The sequence below is a fragment of the Colias philodice genome, chromosome 14 (genome assembly GCF_061535455.1).
Source record: "Colias philodice isolate Cphi_HAF_F1 chromosome 14, ilColPhil1 Martin Lab GWU primary, whole genome shotgun sequence".
Lineage (NCBI taxonomy): Eukaryota > Metazoa > Arthropoda > Insecta > Lepidoptera > Pieridae > Colias > Colias philodice.
The window spans coordinates 10181514-10206195 of record NC_143099.1 but is presented as its reverse complement, the minus strand read 5'-3'; the positions used below and the strand labels follow the sequence as shown (position 1 = coordinate 10206195).

At 31.7% G+C, this 24682-nt stretch overlaps 1 protein-coding gene across 1 annotated transcript in view; it reads right to left on the bottom strand.

Moving 5' to 3' along the window:
- jeb (low-density lipoprotein receptor domain-containing jelly belly protein) overlaps positions 1 to 24358 on the bottom strand; it is an 86562-nt gene extending 62204 nt beyond the window's left edge. Inside the window, exon 1 of the mRNA XM_089703211.1 lies at positions 24288 to 24358. The gene's annotated coding sequence lies outside the window, so the exon portion shown is untranslated. The remainder of the gene's footprint in view (positions 1 to 24287) is intronic.
- Positions 24359 to 24682: the final 324 nt, after the last annotated feature.

The following is a 24682-nucleotide window of genomic DNA, read 5'->3' as shown; positions in this document are numbered from 1 at the left end:
ATACCTCGGAGAATAGCAGTTTTATGTTCTCAAAACCTTTTTTCATATTAACCGGAGCTGAGGTTGTCTTGAGAAGCTTCTTAATTTTTACCTGAAGGTACTTATGGTATATTTGAACACATAGTGCGTCATTACTGACGTAAATGTATGTAAGGTGGAACAAGTAATTGCTTACTTGTTTTGGAAAATGACCTCTATTGTGGTAAGATAAAATACATTATATGTTTACGGTCGACCTCAATGCAGTACTAAAAATCTCGGAACTCCGTAAGTTTGTTAATAAATCTAGCTAAAAGTAGATCTCTGCGTGCACTAACATTTAACATTTGACGTGTATTGAGAATTATTTCTATCCAGTGGACGATTCCGTTGACTTCACTGATAATGTGGAAACTTTCACAATAAAATCAAATTAGCTGCTCTAAGTACGCACGTTCGCAACTTCTCTTTAACTTTTACGAAGTTTGTTCTTTATTATTTTTCTTGCTTAAATTATTACGTCAGATGTAGGAACCTCGTAATCCTATTTTGGGATGTGTGTTTTATCTGTTATGTTTTTTCAAGAGTCACCTACAAAATATTTTTTAAGCTCTACCAAGGAACATTATAATCATATCTCAATTCTTAATTTAACGTTTATAACTAGATGATTTCAAGAATCGTAGTGCAAAATGTTGATTTTGAGGATTGTATATTTTCATAAGAATTGATCAAATAAACATAATAATAATAGTTGTTCTTTAAAAAATTAACGCAAAACTTATTATTCCGATGTAAAAATATGTACTCGTAGAAGGTGTTCAAATATAAAATAAGAAATGATGTTTGTACAAGGTGATTACAATAACCGTTAGTTGAGTATAAAGTATGAATATTGGAGCAATATCGAGAAACACTTTTTCTTGCTTCTCGTATTTTCTATGAGTAATTGAAAATATACTGGTAACTGAATTAAAACATACTTTTTTAATATCAGAATTAATTTGATAAGACACAATGAAATAGAAGATAAAACTAAATGTACCGGATACCCACAACAATATTATAACAAGATGCTTTATAAATGAATGTAATAATCGATATTACATTAATTATGTATTCCCGAATTCCTATACAAATATGTATCGATTTCAGTCGAGTCATTTGTTTATCTTTTTGTGTACCCACGCAATGAATTGAGATTTTGGACCGCGATGTAAATTGTACAGGTTCATTTGGTTAAAACGTCTATCCATCAGCTTTTATTACCATTTCTGAGAAGACGAATGATTCGTCAGTTTTCATTGCTCTATCTATTGGAGTATAAATCATGAGTCTTAATTACAGGCATTTACTTAGAGGTTGTAATTACGGCAATCCTGTTACTTTTTCTGGTTAATTCAGTTACGCTTTAATTTGATGTATCGGGGAGAGTTCAAGGCTGTATTTTTATATGTGCTTTCATGAAATGATAAAGCACTCGTAAATTGCTAATTTAAATATGCTGATTAAAGGGTGTGGTAAATATTAATATTCACTTATTTGTTTTTAAAATACCGAATATAAAGTAATAAATAATAGTGCACAAGTGTTGTGAAACGTCACAAAATATTTCGTGTGCATTGCGGATTGCCGCACTTAAGCTAGTTAAAGTTTATTCGACATAGGTACGATCGATACAGATTCTTGAAGTCGTTGCTATAAACCACTAAAAGTATTTCTATAAGTAAGACTTGGATAATATACTAGGTGTGGCTATAAAGTAGGTAATATAGGTGACTGAACCCGGCATTAAGTTCCATCGATCATATAAATAGAGTCTTAAAAATATATTTACTTAAAATAAAGAGCCAAAACCTGTGGCGTGCTATCGTCGCTGTATTTATAGCCAGGCGAGCGGTGGGCCGTTGACGTCATCGCAGTTGAGTCGAGGCGCGGGGAGGCCGCGGGAGGGAGGCGGGCGCGCCCTCTACGCACTTGCAAATTCGCACCTCCATGAATGAAAGAATCGAATTATCCCCTGAGACTGAATGTACGCGACTAGATCACTGATTAAGCCTTTACATGCTGAATACGTTGATACTCCATGGGGTTACGTAATTGTTAAGGAAGTCGGGTTTATTCTTGGCTATTTGGAGCGTGTTTATTTACTCTTAAGCTTGATAAAACCATTGATGTAATTGATATAGGAATATTTTTGTTACTTATATTCATAAAATTGAAATTAATTAAATAAGTCGAATATTCTCCGCTAAATGATGCTTAAATATTTCAATCGTTTTGACACATAACTATTTTGTGTTTAAAGGAATTTTTCTGTAAGCATGCTTCTGCAGTATTTGACCGTAACAATTATTTAATTCTGTGAATTTTTCACTTTGTTCAAGTATATACTTATTCACCGTGGCGCTATTTACAAAATTAGAATAATCATAGTATGTTTCACAATACCTATACTTTAGTCATTAAAATTAGATTAAGGCTGTACGATTCGATATCTACTGTTATTTTCTATCGTACTTACTGTCGATACTCATTCTTTATGGTTAAAGGTTAGATTTGGTTAAATGATAGGGAAGACAAGCCCATTTTCATGTTAAGCGTCGATCATATTATTTATTTACTGAATTATAATTTCATGTATCAGTAGCTCTCACAATTTTGAGGAATATATAAAAAGTATACTTTTAGTAATAAGTGTTTATAAACATAATATTTCATCAATTTAAAAAATGCGATAGTAAAAGAAAAAATATACTCCTCGCATCGTATATAATTAATTGTGTTTTAACTGTTGTTATAAAAATGTTCCGCATGAGCCGAAAAATGATTTCAGAAAACAACACATTCTGCCTAAGCAAACTAATCGTTTTAATTAATACTAAACAAGTAGTAAATTGGAAAAAATCTATACATATAATAAAATCGTAGGAAAGTCAAAACTGTACATTGAATATTTTTTTAAAAGAATACATAATCCATGATCTATAATCGATATAGAAGCCAAAAACATAGTTTTTAGAATTTTTGTCTGTTTGTCTGTTTGTCTGTTTGTCTGTTTGTCTGTTTGTCTGTATGTTTGTCCAGGCTAATCTCGAAAAGTACTGCATAGATTGACTTCAAATTTTGCATGAATATTACTAACAGGTCGAGTGAGGCTTTTTTAAACATATTATCATGCTATCACCTCCGGAGGAGGAGCTGTGAACCTTTTTTTTTTCTTACGTATTCCGTGTACTACGACAGCGTACAATCTAAAGACTCATGTTTAAATGTTGGTTTCGGGTAAGCCATGCTATTATCTAGCTTTACACAATAAAAACTATGTCATTTACGTAATTTGGGCAGAGAATCAGTTTAATGAATTTATTAGTATACAAATTTGAAACAGCGCCATCTATGAGATTTCGTAAAAATCAAATCAATTTACATGTTAACACTACTGGACACAATGTTAAAAATTAATAATTTAAATATAATTATGTTATTTATTTATTTAACTCTTTAACCCATATCTTCCCTTCCCTGGTGCGCTTATAATTCGTGTGAATATACTACATTTTTAAAAGTGAGGGTAGATGTTTATTATTTTAAGTCAAACTAGACACCATTACAGTTAATCTAATATTGATTGTGTTCATTGGTTACATTTTTAAAAATCTTCGTGTTTTAAAAATTCGATAACGAGGCGGGACTCGAACCAGCATTCTTTAGTGGTCGAATTTTTTCTATTCTTTATAAATTTATTGTTTATGAATTTATATTTATAAACAATAATACAAAAAGGTTAGTTCGTTGATAATTATTATTCCTTCATCATTTACATGTTGTAAGTAAAAATATACTTTGACTGTTAATACTTTTGTTCAGTAAGTATTTACCTGTATGATTATTGCTTGGTAATTAATATATTTTCATGTCGTATACCTAATTAAAAACATAAGTTTGGTGTGAAACTAGCTGGATTTATTTTTACACACTCACAGTCTTATATTTTGTGTTAATGTTAAAATAGTATTAATAGTGTACAAATCATAATATTTTTTCACAATTAAAAATATTTCCTTTTTTTTGATGGTGTTGGCATCGAATTAAACCGCGCTGTCGTTTCGTTCACTAAAAGTGATGTTATGAGGACCGAATATGTAGCCGCCTCAACTTACGGAAACGAGAGTAACCTGCGTTGTCTGTTAGTTATTGTATAGTCGAATTTAACGTTACATGGAAATTGGAATCTAATTATATGTATACTTATATACTTATATTAAATCTGTAGAGGTCAATTCTGTACATGAAATATATTTCCTAAATAACTATCACGAGGTGATTAGGGATCGACACTGACGCCAAAAATTTTTCCGTCTGTCTGTCTGTATAACCGTTATAGAAACAAAAACTACTCGACGGATTTAAACGAAACTTGGTACAATTATTTTTCATATTCGTGAGCAGAGCAGTAACTCCATTTTTAAGCTTTCGTCGCGTGTGCAACCTACGGGTTAAAGCTACACAGAAATCAAGTATGAAAGAAATGTTCTCCATATTATATAAAAAATATCTCCCGACATCATAAATGTCTATCTTTTATGGTTGAGCTTAGGAGTTCAAAGCTTTCTGATTATATTTGTCTACTAGCTGTGCCCGCGACTTCGTCCGCGTGGAATAGTGACTATGGGACCTATGACCATGGGCTCAGGGTGGGGCAAGAATAATTGTTTTTATTTTCATGCTTCCACTCCCACGCCTACTCCCAGGCCCACGCCAACGCCCACGCCCACTCTTCCTACACTTCACAATTGGTACCTACCAGATCAAAGCCAGGGTAAGCGCCCCACCCAGCCCCACCGTGGCTACGCCCATGCTGAATTACTACTTAACATACAATTATTGAGTAAATACGTACTACCATAAATAATTAAAAGAATTGTTATTAAAGTTTCTTACTAAACTGAGCTAAAAAACTTACGTACCAACTTATTAAAGAAAATCAAGAAATGAAATGCCTAACCTATTCCAAATAGTTACTACATAATATTGTAATTAAAAATTATGATTAGTATATAATATCGAAAATCAAAAAAGAAATGCCTAACTAATTCTACGTAAAATTTATTTTAAATTATGTCATATTATTTTTTAGGAACCAGGGGGGGAGAGGAGCAAATTCTATTTCCTTCCTTTCTTAAATGGATGTTTTTAATAATGTATGGTGTAGCCACTGATCAGCTTAATCGATACTCAATTTTTATCAAATCCAGCAACAAATCCAAATTAGATGTTTCCTGTCTCACGCACGTAACTAAAGGCTGAAGAGAGAGAGAGGGAGCACGTAACTAAACCGTTTAATCGAAGAAAAGTGTATAGAAAAAGGAATAAATAATTTCATAAACTTCCCGACGATCTTTAAAAATAAATTATTATATCATTTTTTTCATTCCCACTTTTACCCCTATGTAGGTATAATAAGTGGATGAACCGATTTTGATACAATTTATCTAAGAACCAGCGTCGGAAAATATGCTGCCTAACAAAAAAAAAAGCCGCATCTAATTCGGTTTACCTGTTAGCCAGCTACGGTGCCATAGACAGACACACACACACACACACACACACAGAAATACATAGCAGTCAAACACATAACACCCGTCTTTTTGCGTCGGGGGTTAAAAATATAATACGACATAATTTAAAGGACATTTTATGTGGAAAATTTACCTATTAGAAGTAACCATAATGTTAATTTGACCCCGCCCCCCCCCCCCTACTACCTCAGCTTACCCCCAAACCCTTGGGGAATTTTGATATGATCATCTGGACATGTAAAGGAATAACTGTAGCGTATAACAGATAAATTACGTTTTATCGTACACTGTACAGTGTACAATAGAATGCCTTAGCAAATGTTCGCCGTGATTACTTATAAATTGTCATAACTTTTTTATTTATGAACCGATTGACATGAATTAAACACTAAATGTTAAATGAAGATTACCACAATACATTAGTGAAAACCGCATCCAAATCGGATAAGCCGTTTCTGAGATTAGCGTGCACAAACATACATACAAACAGACAAAAAAAATTTTAACTACAGTTTTGGGTTCAAGATCGATTTAATAATAACACCTGCTAATTTTTTTCTACATATTTTCATTGTACAGACATCGCTTTTCCACAATTTTATTATATGTATTGATGATGATGATGATTGATGATTATAACACTCTCAGTCCGTTTCAACTTAATTTTTATTCACTCGCATCAGTGCCACCTAAAAAATCTTTATATCGAAATTCGAGCAAAGCTAAGAAAATGAGAAATAAGAGTTCTCAAGGATCGTTAGAGGTAAGAGGCTTACTATTGACCGAAAACAACATGTGTTATGCCGAGAACCTGAAACCGCTTCACAACGAGAATTGCGGCTCACAGCTGACCGCGAACGGCATATTTTATCTCGATAATCTGAAACTTTTACTCAATATGAAGACCGTTTGACAAATGATAGAGTGCACCATAATATTATTCGATCTCTTGAAGATGAACATGAGCATAAGCAATGACTAGAGTAGGGACGCGAATATTACCATTATTTGAGACAAGATTATTTGAGACAAGTACGATTAATAAGTTTGTTTAATGAAAGATTAAGAATTGAAACTATTTGGTCTCTTGAAACGGACGAATAGCGACGAATAGCTTAATGACTTAGAGGTATACATAGAAGATCAATCTACGAATTCGGTGGTGTGGTCCGACAAATATAAAAGTGGGTTTGCTTATAACCTCACAATTGATTACAGATCATCTTCTGTATAGGCGATATTAACGTAGTATGTTCTTTTTGTAATGCTTTAAAGAGGAGTAAGGAGTCGGCTTTCGTTTGAAGATACACCAGAACCTTTGAAATCACTACTTTTAGAGGAACATGTGCAATCTAAACAGTTCTTAGACAATATTCGCTCTTATAGTAGTGCGTTTTAAATGATCCTTTGGTGCTCAACAATTATCAGAGGATCCTTTCATGCTTACTTTTAAGATACAAGGTCAAGTTTATCATTTGATAGGATCCCTTTTGCCTGAAGGCCAACCTAAGTTTCTTCAAATATATTTTGTATTCGACTACAACGAATAGTCGAATACAAGAAATCAATATTTCTCGAATTTAAAATATTACAATTTTTCCTACGGTAGGGCGACGAATGTATTTTCGCATAGTAACGGAGGGGAACTCACGGGGGGTCGAGTGACGCGGGCCACGTACCACAAACATGCTTAGTTTGTTGTACCGAGCGCGAAAGAAAGTAATCGTGTTTTTAGTAAAATTACTATGTAAACTAACGTAATTTAATACTTAGGTACATATTATATAATGATGCGCTCAAACTGTTAATCTACATTTAATTTAGATTATTATTTGAATTACTAAGTAATGTAGAATTTAAATCAAATTCACTCATGTTTTCCTCAGATTTTCGATGTCCTCCGATTTTAAGATTTTCTTATCAGAGTATTCAATTTTAATGTAGTTAATTTTTATAAGAGACAATTAAGAACATTCAAAAATGAAGTGTCACGTATTTTTTTTAAACGACGAATGACGAAAAACGACGTAATCGCGGACGAAGTCGCGGGCAACAGCTAGTAAGGAGAATATGTCGTGAAGACTTAGAACTAAAATAACCATTTTTGTTTTTATTAAGAATCGATCTAAATAATTGTTATAACGCAAATTCAACAAACAAAAACAGTAAAAATACGTCACTCTTTTCACGTAAACAAGTGACGTATGTGAATGAAATAATCGAAAACAAATTGTTTTCGATTCTCGACGTTTTTATAAAAACAAAAGAAAAATATGTTCATAGCTGTATTGACGTCTCACTGCCAAGACTATCTCCAACGAGTTGTATTGTATTCCAAAACATGAATTGCTGCATTAAAATCATTGTAGGAACAATAGGTATAACGTACATATTAATATAATAATTGCATCTTGCAATACTAAATGGGCAATAAGAAAAATTGTAAAATCTTTTGCTTATTGTACAGAAAAGCAATTCAGAGGTTATTTTATGAAGCGCAAATAAAGAAACAAAATAACTTTCTATTTTCTTACATTGTTTCCCGATATTTTGTTGTAAATAAGAAAATCGTATGCAAATACCAGAGAACACGAAACATCGACACAAAGTACGAGAACATTTTGTTAAACTTTTACATCTTACTTATCGGAGAAAGGTTCGTTCAATGTATGAGGATTTTTAAAGCTGAATAGACAAGAACTAGCCTTATCTCAGCTCTAGGTGATAAGCATGGAAGCTACTCCATCCTTACACCTACTCTTATGCCCACCATGAACTTAAGAAGGCTTTGGTGATAGTTATCCAGATTGATCGTAACGAGCCTACGAGGTGACATTAAGGGTGACATACAAAAAACGTATAAGAAAAGAAGAACAAAATAATATCGATATGAAGGTGGAGGAATTACGAAAGATAAGAATTTTGAACGAATGAATAAATACCCAAAATAGAACAGTTGTTAAAAGAAACAGAACTAACGTTAAAGAATATGTAAAATTACATTTTGTAATTAGAACGAATAGTTTCGCTCCGGTGAATAAAATATTTCTTAATTAAATCAATTATGTATTTAATGTCTGGCACCGTCACCAAAGTCAATACGTGTATATCGATTGATTAATAATACAGCTATAAATAGTTATCGGAATTGCACAAGTTTTGTACCTAGTCAAGTATTGCTTTATATTTTGAAAGTACTATCTGAGACGGAACAGTCTGTAGCCAAACATTGTTTCCGCGGGGCTGCGTGTACGGTGCATGGCGTATGCAAATGGTTCTGTAAATTCCATTCTTTGTTGCACACATGTAGCGTTCGCTCAATATGGGCACAAAGTTCAGCACTTTGAAAGGAACACAATATTCCCCGCTCCGAGCAGCGTTTGTTGCATTTTGTAGCGAGACATGAGTTTCATCGACTGGATTAAAGCGATGTAACTTATAGCTCTGAATATAATACGGTATTGTTCTCTGAAATGTCATGAATGAAAATTAATGTTGATTATAATGTTCGTTCGTGGCAGTACATTCTCTTCTCAGTTGTTAATATCGATATTCAGAATAGAACCAACATACATATCTAAGTAATATAATTGATGCATAAATATTTTTACATTAAATATGCTAACGCAGCATCAGCGTCTTACCATCAAACTCAATATTAGATATAAGATTCAGCGGAAATGAAATGTCTACGATTGAAATTAGTTGTTGATTGAAATCAAATCGATGTTTAAATTTAGTCTTGTGATACTCTACTAAGATTGCAGTATAAGCTGAATTAAAGTCAGTTTTAAATCATGCGAGATAGTTTAAGTTTTGAAATAAATCAATGTTTTTTTTTATAAATTACTGTGTTATTTTTGAAATGAACGTGGGTGTGTGATGATTTTATTAAAATGTTTAAAAAGTGTTCGGTATATACGCTACAATAATCCTGCCTTATTTATATTCTAAATATTCACAAATCTTCACCGTCTTTGGCATTTAAAAGGCACAAGTTTTAAATGTTTTACTAAGAATATATTTAAAGGAGAAATTCTTAGACTTTAGGGTTTCTTGGAAGTTATTTCACGGTTTTTAAACTGACACATTTTTTTTTGTTTACGTTACGTGACTCATTTTGTGTAAATTAAGTGAATTTTGTTTATGCTAAAAAAACGCTTTTGATTCTATTTTCATTTACATAGATTATCTTATCACACATATTCGAAATATCATATTTCTTAACGTAAGAAATCTCAGAAAACAATTCCTACTTTACCGTTATGATTGAATAATAATATGAAACCCAGGAAATTTATTTTGTCTAAAAAAAGCACCTGTAAAAAGTAGAACTTTTTACAGGTGCTTTTTAACATTCTTAAATATAAACAAGGTGAATAATTGCAGTGTGTAATGTTTATTGCATTAATCTTATAAATGAGTATTAAGATTAATTGAACCGATAAAACCATTAACCAGCTCGACATGCTATTGTAATCAATAAAGTATAGTGAGGTTTCCTTTCATAAAAATACTGTTTCATTTGCAGCTTTAGTTGGATAAATATATATTTCTGTAATTTACGTAAATATAAGATTTAAATAAAGACATTTTATTAATCCTTTTTAACTCTTTTTAGGTTATACAGTGGAGTGGAGATCTTCTTCAATCACTTTTATTCAGGAACGTGATTTGCATTGCATGACGTGAGCCAACTGTCAATTTACAACAATGAATTCCTAAAATTGTTGAAATGGACGTCTAGGAAACATAAAGTGGATATAAATGGGACTATTGTTGAGCGACTCTCGGTGCAATCGGCTGGCTATCATAACGAAGAGGACTTTTATGCCCATACTAAACCTCGATATGGCGACGATAAGTGACGGCTTTATTTCGCGTTCCGTTTTATTATTTTCATTAGTTTTTAATGCACTCACAGTGGCGAGTTAACAAAGCTTTGGATTTTACGCCCAGTGAACTGAAAGGCGGGTTGTGAATACGTATCGCTGTATTTCAGAAAATAATGAGTATTATATTACTCGCTTTTGACATGATAACGGTCAAACCAAATACCCGTTTTTAATGGAAATTGGCAGTTAGCGGTGATCGATATTCTCCGATGTTAGTGTTTACATTCTTCGATAGAGCGTGAAAACAATTATTCTAGAGTCACTTCATCGATTTTTTAGTTAACCCATTTAATATGCGCTTTGTGTAATATAATATTTGCAATCACTTTCATTACAATTCATACTAAAGAGTATTGTGTTATTTAATATCGCTGATCTTGTAGAAAAATAAGAGAATAATAATATTTAAAAGAAACACAATATGTCGCGACGATGCGAATGTAAATGTGGCGAGCAATGCCAGCTCTTTTGTGGACTAACCCACTTGGCTACACGCTTTGCTTATGCAAAATTTGAAAGCTCTAAGTGCTACCTCCTTATTTTGTTATTATATTCCACTCATAATAACTTGCAAAATCATTATTATGTTGACTATTTTGAATTTCATCTCAATGTTTAACCGCTTATGAGTTTCTGTATAAGTTGCGAACCCGTTTGGAATTTGTAATATGGAATACAAATAGCTTCGAAAATTCAGGTCTTTAAAAATTGGGTTATTTGTCGTATGTGACGAAAATTTTAAACCAATCCTGCTTTCTTCTCCTTTAGCTTTTTACTTTTATATATTTTTATTTGTTCCATAATTCAATATCTTCTTTCAAAACAAAACACCTGAATAACCATGTCCATTTGGCTATTACATTTCAATGTATATTCGCCCGGGCTATTTCCATCTGATGTATGCGCTATGCATAACAAACATATTACGTAGTGTCAGATTTCTCATGCATTTATTATCAAAGTAATCTCTTTCATTCACATCCAATTGGCCGGTATCAATATTGCATATTGAAACTTGAATACGTGTGCTCAATATGTAAATAGCGCCGTAGCAGACACGCCGGCGGCTCGGCCGCTCAGACTGTGCCGTTAACCTAATTGGCGTCAATTCCTTGGATAATGCTAATTTTATGAGATGTCTCCACATTTATGTAATTTATTGTTAGGTACAGATTGATTTCGACGTGTTGTGGTGAGATTAAGGTGGTTTATTGAGCGTCCTTAATTTTTTTTGCAATGGAGCGCGTAGTGAATTTCTTTGAAAGCACTGTGGCGTCCCACGTATGAAAAAGGTAATTAATGTAGTATGTTCATAGAATTTTATCGAGGTTCATAACTTCATGGAAATGCTAAATACGTCAAATAGTGAATATAAGGGTGTAACAAATAGCGCTTAATTTATTTACTCACTTAGCATCTGGTATAGAGTTATATTTATTCATGTAAAATTAAAAATATGATCATGAGAAATCCATTTAAAAGACTAAGATAAATAATATAGGAATGTAGTATCCTTTTACAACGTTGTGCCTACACTTAAAATATGATAGAAAAGTTGCAGTTTACCAGCCCTACGACTTTATTATTTAGTTATCTTCTATGATGCAATAAATTAAAACACTCCCACGTAAGGGTGTGCAATTAAACTTTTATTAGGCCTATAAAATAAACATAAAAAATAAATAAGGTAAGGCAAGGAAGTTAACGCGTAAGATATACAAGCTGGTGAAAATTAATTAGTATCTAAATTCTCATTGGGATCTGGTAAACGATACTTTTACGGGCTTGGAGGAAAATTTTAGTACACCATTACACATTACTTAGAAATATGAATTTGAATTGTGCCTAATTATGCAGCTTACACCAATTTTTATTTGTGAAAACGCTGTAAAATTATTAACTATACTTAATTTCTCACTTGAATTAAGACATGCTTTTTTTATTGATGAAAGATAAAATACGATACATATTTGTTAAAAACATTCTTATTTTCATAAATATTGTATATAGAAAAAACTCAATAAAAAGATTATACCAAAGTAACGAATATCATACAAGTTTTGTCAGTTTGTTCTTATATAATAGAAAGATGGCATTCTTCAAGACAACCTAAAGGTTTGTTTTCTTTTTACATTGAAATAAAATTCCAATAGCTTCTCGAAGCTGAGATCGTTATTTTGAGACTTTATAAAATCTTATTATACGAACTCATAGTATTACGCTTCTTATTATTATGAATTTACACCAAGAAATTATATTTAAATTGCCAACTACTCTTTTATAATTACTTTCGTGGGGTTTTTGACATTTAAGTTGTTGGAAAATCTTGAGTGATTTTTAATTTAGTTTCATTATGAAGCGCCCCTCGTTCTATATAAGGAGGTTAGTGAAAAATATCTGTGTATGTCATTTTATCTTCTTATTGAGTTTCTTCTTAAAATACATCTTTTTTTCAAAACAAAATGTTTTAATTTACTTTGAAAACATGTATTATAAAGTAAAATAAATTTGGATCGGTTCTATAAATAGATTCACCAATATCTCTTCTCTACGAACTATCCATTAGTTAAACTACACTGTTTGCACACAGAAGTTTAGAACGTTGGTTCAGATTCCTAAATTGTATGAAAACTACAATATATGCAAAATCGATAGGTCGGCGGTTCCCTCGTTTGTTAGCCTTTGGTTTTAAACCACAAATCAAACGTACTGGCCCCGGATTAACTTTTCCTGAGTGCCTTTGACACGTTAAGCGTGTAACTTTTTTGAGTTAGCTTCCAACTACATTGCAAGGGGTATTTTTCTATAATATTTAAAGATAATTCTATTTTTTCTATCTGTAATTATTAAACTTTAATGCTTCTTATACCAATTACTGACTGAATAATGTACGCGTGTATTAGATAGGGAAGTAGGCTTTCATTGATAATAATTAGAAAAACTTTTCATCGTTAATCCGAATTGTTTAGTACCAATCAAAATGATTGCCGATGCAGGAATTAAACTCGTGTTGATGAACAAAGTGAATTCTGGTTGCTAGTATTATCGGGTGTTCGGACGGTTGGCTCAATTAATTGCAGATCAGATGCAGTGAAATAAGCTTATCCTCAAACAGCTTTAGTGGGAGATTCTCCTTTTACTTAACTTTTGAATTGTACATAATCTGTTGAATACTAAAGATGTTAGTATTAATTATAAATAATAAATAGTAATGTGGTTTGTTTTATTGAGATGAAAATATGAAAAATTTAACAATATGTTAGAAGAAAATACATACTTTCATAAATATTTAGAACCTCTTCTATTTATATCTGTTCTCAATTTCGGAAGTATCACATAAATTATGTACATAATATGAAATATGGATAAGAGGACCGGGGTTTACATACTTTAAATTATACATAATAGCATCTTGAAAAGGAAATATGAACTAATTTAGTTAATTTTGGTAGACACACCCGTCCTGGGTGGCTAAAAGGGCCCAATAAATTAAAACAGGTGGGCGTGCTCTATACTACCAAGGTATGCGTAGAGACGAAGGTATTACGTAAAATATTACGTCTTTCTACGATTCCTCTGGGACCCTTGATTTCCTTATCAGTGTAACTCTACGCTACATTGGCTGTATTAAAACAAGAATAAATAAACATCCCTGAAGAAATGCGACATACTTTCTTTAGACTGGTATTATAATTGTTTGAATTCAAAGAAAATCGTTATTTTATTTACATCGCATACCAATCATCAACGTAATTATAGGCCCATCGAAGTCTAGAACTTTGTATTTATTTTTAGACACTAACAAAAATAAAGACATGGCGTCTATTTTAGAAATCATTAAATAATGTACGATATGATACACACATTAATATTTCATGCGTTCATATTTGTAATTGAATTGTAGCTTTGAAAAATATTTTTCCACGCTGCTACATAATTCCGAAGCTAGCAAGAGTAAGTTTCTACTAGTTTATGTCTTCAGGCAACTACCACTGAGTCTTGAAACTTCGGCGAGTTTATTTTTGGGCACAAGCTATACGATAAACGAAGTCACTAAGTCAGAATGTGTTCGGTTCGTAATTTTATTATGGAATTTTCTCTGCTGAGCTTGTTTCGTATAACCCTTTGAATGTATAAATAATTTCGCATGCATTTGTTTGCATAATGCTATTTTTAGTTTGCGGCAAAAATAGAAATTGATGTGAGTGTTTTGTAGTTTTCATAAATACGTTTAAAGTGATGGTTAAGATATTATCACAAAACAATAGGAGTGGAAAATATGTATGAAGTCATATTTTTCTTTCGAATGACGACTCATATAATGTGATTTAATATAAAATTCCATTTTTTTGGTTGGTCAAAATGAAATATATTCCGGAATATTAACAAAGCTCCGTCGTTTGTCTAGTACATTCAATAGAGCCAATAAGGGTGAAAAATCTATCCAGAGAGATTCCATATATATCCAACTAGCTGCTCCCCGCGGTTTCACCCCCGTGGCTCCGCTCTTGTTGGTCGTAGCGTGATGATATATAGCCTATAACCTTCCTCGATAAATGAGCTTTCTAACACCGAAAGAATTTTTTAAATCGGACCAGTAGTTCCCGAGATTAGCGCGTTCAAACAAACAAACAAACAAACTCTTCAGCTTTATAATATGATGAGTATAGATAGGTGATAAACAGCCCATGAAATTTAGTTAACAGGCATCCACTTGTTTCTAGATGGGCACTTCGCCAGACGTAGTTGAAAGTTTGCCTTTAAAATTAATTAAGACCGTTATCTTTTACTATACGTCAGTTCAGTCTACACCGTGGTTATGATGAGCTCCACTTAACAAGCTTGAATTAATGGCGCGAAAATAAATTAATCTTACATAATTTTGTATAAAATAATCTCCATGACTCCTAGACATGACACTTGTGTTTAATAGGTTTCAGAATTTAATAAAGTTGAGCAATAAATATGTTTTGCCAGAAAAAAGTCAAATTTTTTTCTAAATAATAATAAATGTGAATAATGTGCAGTCGTATTTTAAAGAAAAGGAAAATGAAGGAATCTAACAATAATGTTGCAAAAAAAAATCTTGAAGAAACGCGAGATAGTTAAGCGGTATCAAACTCAACCTTTAAAGTTAATTGAGACTTTTAACCTTTGCTGCACGTGTGATGCTTTCTTTTTAATTATGTGGGCTGTAATAACATTATACTCGTTTTAACAGGCAATGCAGGGCGGTATTACAGTCACAGGTTACGATCTTGCAAACATTAGATAATTCAGCTAGCTCAATCCTCGAGTTTAGATGAGCCATGATACGAAAGATCCTCGCAACTAATCCTTTCTAATTAATTAATACGTTAACCTTTACTGCATGTGGTATCACGCTATAAAGTTATAAATGTGGGTTGTAACGACCTCATGTTCTTGCACATAACAAGACAGTAGGAGGTCAAACTAACAAGTGAACTAATTTTAAGATAAGCCCGTTTTATTCCACTCGGCTCTTCCTACGGATTCCAGAAAAGCATAATTAATTTACTGTTGCCGTTTTAATTAACCGACGTTGTGCGAGTTTTACATTCAATTGTATCCCTTCGTGACTATAACGAGTTTTATGTTAATATACTTTTCAGTTACAATATCTTTCGGCGAAATCGAGCGTATTAAATAACGTTACCGGAAATACTATGTGTCTATGTAAATATTGCCATTAATCATGGCGATTAATGTTTTCTTAAACTGTGACATTTACCATACGTAATGATTGATTAATGGAAACGAATTGTCTTTTATTTAATATCTGTGCGTCTGAAAATATAATTATATTCAGTTATTTTAACAAAGTTTGCCGTCTTTTTTATTTAATTGATTTCCTTGAACCTCACTTTTCCTTTGAATTTTTGTACTCTCATTTCATTCAATATTGTCAGAGATTTGTTCGCAACGGATATCGTTAAAAGCTTTATGAATTCTAAAGTTCATAACCGAAATATCATGTTGATTCATTTATGTAACACGAAACCACACTAAAATGTCTTCTGATACATGTAGGTACGCCATGTTTATTTTTCGATTTATTTTACATTTTTGATTGCAGATAATTTAAAATATGAATTGTTTTAATTTAAAGAAACATTAAAATTAATAATTTCGTGTAAATAATATTTTACACGAAAATGAAAAAAGAAAAAAGTAACTCCTATAGAATACATATTCAAATTGCATACATTAGAAAATTGTTAAGTATATTGTTATATAAAGTATAAAACCAAAAACTAGGTGGACCATTGAGCTGGTACCTAATCCCTATGGCGACAATCCTTAAGCTGTAAACTACAAAGCCACAGCTTCCTCTTATAAAGTGCTGTAACTAGACTCTTCAGCCACTTAGCTGCTACATGTACCTTAAATCCTTTAAAATGAAATTTCATTAGAATTGTGGACTGTTTAAAATGGATTTCCTCGCGGCTGAAGTCATAATTCATGAGCATAGCGACCGAACAATTTGACCAGAGTTGACTAAGTTTAACATTTAGTTTGAAGTCATTTTATTCGTTCATGGAAGTATAATTTTAGGATGATATAGATTGGGTGGGACGTTAACAATTATGAGTATTTTTTAAATTAAGTTATTCATCAATAACATTTAAGTATAGAACGTTTTAATAAGTAACAAATAAAGAAAACATGATGGATAAGAGAAACTCTACATTTTAGTCAAACTATGTTAGTAAAACGTTAATTAAATGATATATTTTACTCGAAAACGAATACCCGCGCGGCTGACAATGAACAATTGTTTAGCTACCCCTGATTTATAACATTCAATTACAGAAGTATTTACTCAAGCCCAATAATTACACACAGCTTTATCTACGTAATTAGAACTACCACTGTAACAATTGAATTGCATAGTAATGATATTCAGACGCAATTAGTTTACATACAGTAACAATGTAAATACAGAACGTGGAAGTTTGTTATCTTGCTGGAAATAGGCAAGGAGTTCCGCACAATCTTAGTCTTGCAGCTTTAATAAAATTGGTTATTGATAAGGATCTTTGCACAAGCTGCTCGACTGGAAATATTGTTAGCTAGTGGATTGTTTGCACTTGCATAACGTTTGTCCACTCAGCTGAACGAGGACGCTCTGATGTAATGAATTTTAAACCTCTTATAAGTGATTATTTTCCTGCGGCAAATATGGAATAAAGAAAATTGAGAATGTTGTCTTTCGATGGAAAATTTCAGGAAAATAATTCTAAGGTAAGTATTGAATGACTGAGTAGTTTGCAAGTTTTTAAGAGTTAATTGTCACATAATTATTTAGAATTGAGTCGGTAAATTGCTTTGATTTGAACAATAGAAACATATTATGCTGTGGTTTAATGAACTAGCAGTTAAAAATACCTAATTTAAAAAATAATTATGAGAAAATTCAACACAACAATAACAAGGAAGTGGTTAACATTTACTTTGAAAGTCTTTCCAAAAATAACCCTACAGTTTGTTTCCGTCATAGCATAATTCTGTTTTTTACATAACTTTTCTTGAAGAAGTGAAGCCCTATCAAAAGTTATGTAAGATTTTAGTATAATGGTGCTATTAATAGCTTAACATCGTCAGGAATAAAGCATTTAATGAATATGAATGTATTGTTTGTTTTTGTTATACGATGGCTATTGTTGTGAATTAATCAGGCAAGTACTACACACCAGTACATTCATTTAAATTTAGGAGGTATATTACTAACCGAATAGCTCATAGTTTGAAACTACTGCGTTAGTTCCGCATCGTAGCGGTGAATTTGGTCAGCACTGCACTCTGCGTGGTTACTCATATTCCGAACAATTATTGACCTATTCGATTTGAAAATTAGCATATCAAAGCATCATGCACGAATTAAGGCGGATCATTTTTATAAAAGAGAAATTTTGAGTAATTTTTAATGTGTGAAATATGCGTAGAGTAATGGGGGAATTTTACAATATTGTTAAGAGCAATTTGGGAATTTAAGAATATTGTTAATATCACTTCAGAATATTGTATCATTAAGGTATTGTATAATAATTATAGCATGCATATTTAATTCATCACTGTTTACGTATTTATTTTGCATTATTGCATTGAGATACCCCGTTATTCGGCATTACGCAAATCCACCTTATATATTTTTAAATAGAAAAGTATCGATGTGATGGAATACGAACTCCTTAACCATAGTTTTTATGATATGCCGTATTGCATCAGTGAATATTTTAATCAAAACATCCAAGGTATGAATCATAAAGTGTCACGAAAGTGATTGGATAATTTGTTTCAACACTTATGTATCGTTCGATTTGTCCATTGTTTAAAAAATATTTATTTACGCGTTTCAGTTGAATATATTCAAAAGCTAACAAAATTTAAATAAACAATTGCAATGTTAAATGAGTAAAATGTAGAGTTTTTCATGGATGGATTTCAAATTTTAAAATAAACAAGTAAATTTTAACTTAAATCAAATGAAAGTATAACTAGTTTCAAACTAAATTGATTATATAACCAATATGGGCGGCGTTTGTTTTATTTAGCAACTGCGGAAGCGAGCAATCGTGTTTCTGTATGTAAATTGGTTTTATGCGCGCCGAAGATTTAATGAATTCGCCTTTGTTTACATGCACGACCACTATTTGTATATGCAATAGACGATTTTTTAACCATGTGGTAGATACTGTATTTTAATAAAGTAATAAAAATGGATAGCAGTTAGCACCTCTCATATTCATATGAATAACAGCTGCATATTCACTAGTACCATCAGTACTGAAAACGATATGAAAAATCTAATAGAATAAGTTCATTTAAGTTTTTCCGATGGCTTTGTGGTACTGACAATTTTTTTTAATTTACAGAATTTACCATGTTATATGAAAATTGATATACATAAATTTTATTATTCTAACAAACCTGCACTACCCTCTTGGGCATTCAAATAAAAGTAGAGTTCATTTTAGTACATTTTTATTTTTCAATATATTTAAAAATTTAGCTCTCTTTGTTTTTGTATAGTACTATACGTACGTAAGGTTTTAGCTCCTTGATTATTTTTATACATGACATATATAAGAGTTCGACGTGTTCACGAAATATTCAAATTATATTATGAGTGAATGGTGGACTTTAATACTCACAGGCTACTGGCTAGGCTTATCAACTATTAATAATAAAGAGCGCTTGACGTTACAAGGAAGGCTTATTTAAAGATTAATGTTTCATTATGAACAAACTTCTGATGATGATCTTTGTTGGACTTACAAGTAGTCTGTAATTATCTTAAATATCTTTTCTTTGACTGCCGCCTTACAAACGATGTGATTAACAAAAGTTATTAAGTATCTCCCTTTTCCTCGATAAGTTTTCCTTTAATTCCGGAAAATCGTACCATCTTAATTGTGTAACACATTACTTAATTTATAATGTTTATAATGTATCGCAAAACCAGAATGTATAAATATTAAATTCATTTGTTATGGCTGTAAACTCAGAAATCATAATAAACACAGAATATTATATTTTGAGAAAATTTCAAACGGACTTTGTTCAAGAATGAATGAAACGCTAACGAACCTTTTTAATTCATGTCACGTCATATGAAATTCATACTAAGTTGTACACACTCACGTACTTTATATTCAAAATTGTGTGATATTTTAGAGGAGTCTAGTGCGTCATAGAGTTTGTGGAAATAACGCATTAAATAATATTTAAAATACAAAGCAGATCTTGAGATTTTGATTTAACAAAATATAACAAGACGACAAAAATAAAAAGGATTATATTTTTAGCTATTTATCAACTACATTGGTGTAACAGTTTAAATGTTTTCTCTCAGACTTGTTATAAAACTAGGTAACTAACTTAAATTAGTTCACATTAGTTTCCAAACCAATATGTATGTTGTGTGACAACTGATAACTGATGATAGTCATACAGACCGCCTACCCATATCAAAGATTTCCTTTAAATGTCTTTAGGCATTCGTATCAAAATCACTCTGATAGGGTCTAATAGAATCAATTTGCTGTCCAAACGTATTTGTATCGATCATGATGTGTCTTAAATAGGTTCTGTTTGGTATAGTGTGACAATTTTGCTATATTCGATCTGATATAAGTAAATAGGACTCCATCTCAGTCGATGAACAAACTTAAATGTGAGTTGGGCAGTATTTTTATGAAAGTTATTAGCCTATTTTGGTAGAGGACGTTGTATTATTAGAATTCTTTATCTATTTTTTTATCACCCATAAAATAAGTCTTTATAAATACTATCATAAAGATTCCAATTATGAAACTTAAAATTGTCAAAGAAGTTTTGTTCTGCTCAATCGAAAGTTAATAATACGAGTAATAAAAAGCTGATGTTAATTTTGAGTTTCTAATATCGCCTACAAAGACTTCGAAAGAGCCCTTGATAAAAATTACTTCTAATTTTAAACTTGATCGGTGTCATTAAATATTCAAAATCACAACTGGAAATAACGGATAGTTGAGTTCGTTAAATGTACGGAACACGAAGTCGATCCACAAGTGGTAAGTAGATAACAGTTGAACGCTATACTGGTACATATTAAGAAGTACTACCGTCACTTAGTTCCGCGAAGTAAAACACATTAATTACTCAAACTGCTGGTGCGTTAAACGCGCCATCTTTGAACTTTATAAAGCTTTTAGTGTGGAATAACAAGTCATTTTTGTTCAACAGTTTTCTACTCACTAATTTGTAATATATATTTTTAATTCATTAAAGCTTAACGTGGATTTATATCGAAAATCAAATTACTGGCCGTGAGTTTGAATTTAATTATCTATTTTACCAGCACACAAAATTCTTATAAATTGCTTGTAAGTAGAATAATTGAGTAGGTATACATTCAAATAAAGAGATAAAGCGAAATGTAATTTCGCGTAAGAACATCCAAATCTGGATTTATTAAATAGAAAACAGTTATCATAATACAAAATGGGGAAACTTTAATTTCTCGACGATAATAACCAAGTTATAAATAGGTTACATGAAGATATAAAAAGTAATTTTTCGGAAGTTAGTAACACGAATTGCGTAATATTTGACATCTCATCTTTCTGGTATCATTGGGCTGGAAAATAATATTTGTAATTTAATATAGGTTTGTTATTCTTTGTGAATTCTCGGTCGCTACGTTTCTTACATTATAAAGCTTGCTTCAACATTTGTATAAACACCCAGTGCATAAATTAACCTATTTATAGAATCAATTTTAGGCATCGCAGAAAATGTGATCTGATTTCATATTTTTAATACCTTATTTATTAGAAATTAGTAAGTCTTAAGTATCGGAGGCAAGACGGATCTTGTACTTATTGCATTCAAATTGGCGATTGACAAAGAAATTATGTCAATGAAAAAAACAAAAAATGTTGCCGTAGTAGTGTAAAAAAAATAAGATTTCTACTATCCACGAAAATTTTTCATGATTTCGCTAAGATATTTCACAAAATATTAAACCACATATTTTCAGTGAATGATTCCCAGTTCTATAATAATGAATCATTAAATTTGAAGGAGGAAAAAGGCCGTATCGATCAATTCTATCCTTGAGGTACCCGGCACGCGGAATACAAAGTTTCAATTACTCCAATGTGCCGCCTGGAGTCTATTTTATACTGGGAAAATAAATATAGCAATTCTCTACAGTGTTGCCTTTGATCCCCTATATATATAGATTATAGCTCATTGTAACTCTACTTCGCATATGTATAATTTTATCTTCTTTTGTGTTATTGCTGGTTCATGAACGAGATCTTTGTATTAAGTAAAGCTTAACTCCTTAAAAAAGTTGTTATTCGATTGCTATATGAGTTTAATCAAGAAGAAATTACGCATTATTCACACATTGTTATCTTATTTCATACGAATATTAAAATGTGTCTTTATTTTACGAAGACGTTCAGAACAAATACAAGAATTGATTGATGGCTTCGTGTAATCCATCAATTAAATATAAAAGATAAAACAATGTTGTTTTATTTTATCATGAAGGGAGGAGCAATTTTACTATGAAGTAGGTATTACGGTAGCAATATCTTAATTTATTGAAAAGAAAGAAAAAACCTTTAAAAGAAAGAAAAAAACCGTTGTTTAATTCGAATTGATTGATTTTCGCAGAATTCTTGGGAAACTTTTTAAATTGATAATATGAGTTTGTATTAATTGATTTGATTTCAGTTTTGTCTATTTTTGGAGACAGGGTAAGGCTACATAAAATGATGCTCTGACCAGAAGATACAGAAAAATGAAATGTAGCAAAAATTAACAAAAAAATTGTTCCTATTGGGAGCCGACGAAATTACGCAGGTCAGCTAGTTTTTAGGTAAACTGTCTTCTAACTAAAAGTTCTTATTTATATTTCAGCCATTCCTAAACCTTTATATTTATTATTTATTCGCAGCTACTCATATTTTTGGGTGTCAATACCTATCATTCATTTCTTCCCTTTTACTTTCACCTTATATTTTGTTTTCACGTGTTTGACAAAAACAAAAAAAAAAACAAGTCAAGAATTCTCTTCGTAAAATATCTTAGAACATAAGAAACGTTTTAGTTTATATTTATAACATTTCGATCAAATAATTTTTATTTCATAAAATTTTCAACTTTTTGTATCCGTTTAATTTATCTGTTTCTAAAAACAAGGAATTTAGGAGAATCATTAGGCAAGGGTTGGGATTGCGCATTGATCTTATGTATTCGGTTTAAAAACAACAAGAGACAAACCAATTTCTTGAAAGGAATCTTTCAACTCTTCTTAATCTTTTCATTTCTTAGATATCCTTTAAAAGAGATCTTACTGAGGGGTACTTGAAGTTGTACATTTTCAGTTAATTTAAAGATAAATTGTTTAAATTCGGTTATTTAATTGGTTAACATCGACATTTTTTTGCCTTTTTCCAGTATTGTGAGCGCATGTGTTAACTAAATAAGTCCGCCCATAGCGCGGAAATCAACCTGCTTCCGTTTACTTCATTATGCCTTATTGCCTCGCTCTGCGAATCGTGATAAAACATCTTATATTTGTTTCCCATTAAGTATACATATACATAAGAAAACAATCGCAATTCTTAACAATGCCTTTGATACTAAATTGCCTTTATGTTGTGTATAGAATTGGGAAATGTAGTGTAGATCATTATGTATACTCTTTTTTATTCCTAAATTTAATTATTAAAAACCTGAAAATAATCTAAAGGAATCCTGATCTCTACCTACAACCTCGTTTCAACCTACTCGTACACATTTTTAAGGAAAACGTCAAAATCTCTAATTTTGCGAATTGGCCTCGTCAGTTTCTTAAGAAAAGCCCATTTAATTTAATCAGAAAAGCAAACAATACCAAAAGCTAATGAGCGAGGGAGCGAAATAAGCTTTCTTAATTTGTGATCACAATCCGTTCTTTATTCATACAATAAATTATAAATCTTTCGTTAAATACATCATCGTTCTTAAATTAATTAACGTGTAAATAATGATGACAGTTAAAAGTTTTAACAACAATTACATACAAAATGGCAGAATTACAATATTCTCTACAAATTAATGCTAATTACACATTTAATTGTGAAGAACATAAATTTCGCAATTAAAACACAACAAAAATCACGAAATTAAAAATAAAACAGTAAGCAAATAAAAATTTCAAGCCACTTAAAAAACCATCGATCATAACTTAAAAACAATCACAAAAGTCGAATAAAACGCAACCAAAGCGTTTGAAGCGGCGATAAAAGCGCGACACAGGTAAACTTACGTTGTGTACGCGACTCCGTGTGTCGAGAGGCACTACAACACCATGCGTTTTGTTATGCCGGCGCAAGGGAACGCGTGACGTCCGCACGAGCGTCGTCCACGGAGGTTGGGCAGATACTGAGAAGGCTCTGCCAGGCGGCGGCGCACGGCGCAGACCGCCCACGGCTGCCGTCATGCCTCTTACCCCACAATCACTACGAAATAATATCACGCCGAATAAATTCACGCGTTATTGCAATTCGACTTATTCAATTTGTTTGTAATCATATTTGCTTATAAATATTGTAGTATAAGGTGTTTGGTGCCTTGATCCTTGACGTGTAAAAAATTATCTTCAAATCAAATAATAGATATACTCTACATTCTACACTCTACACGCTTTATTCCTACGTAACC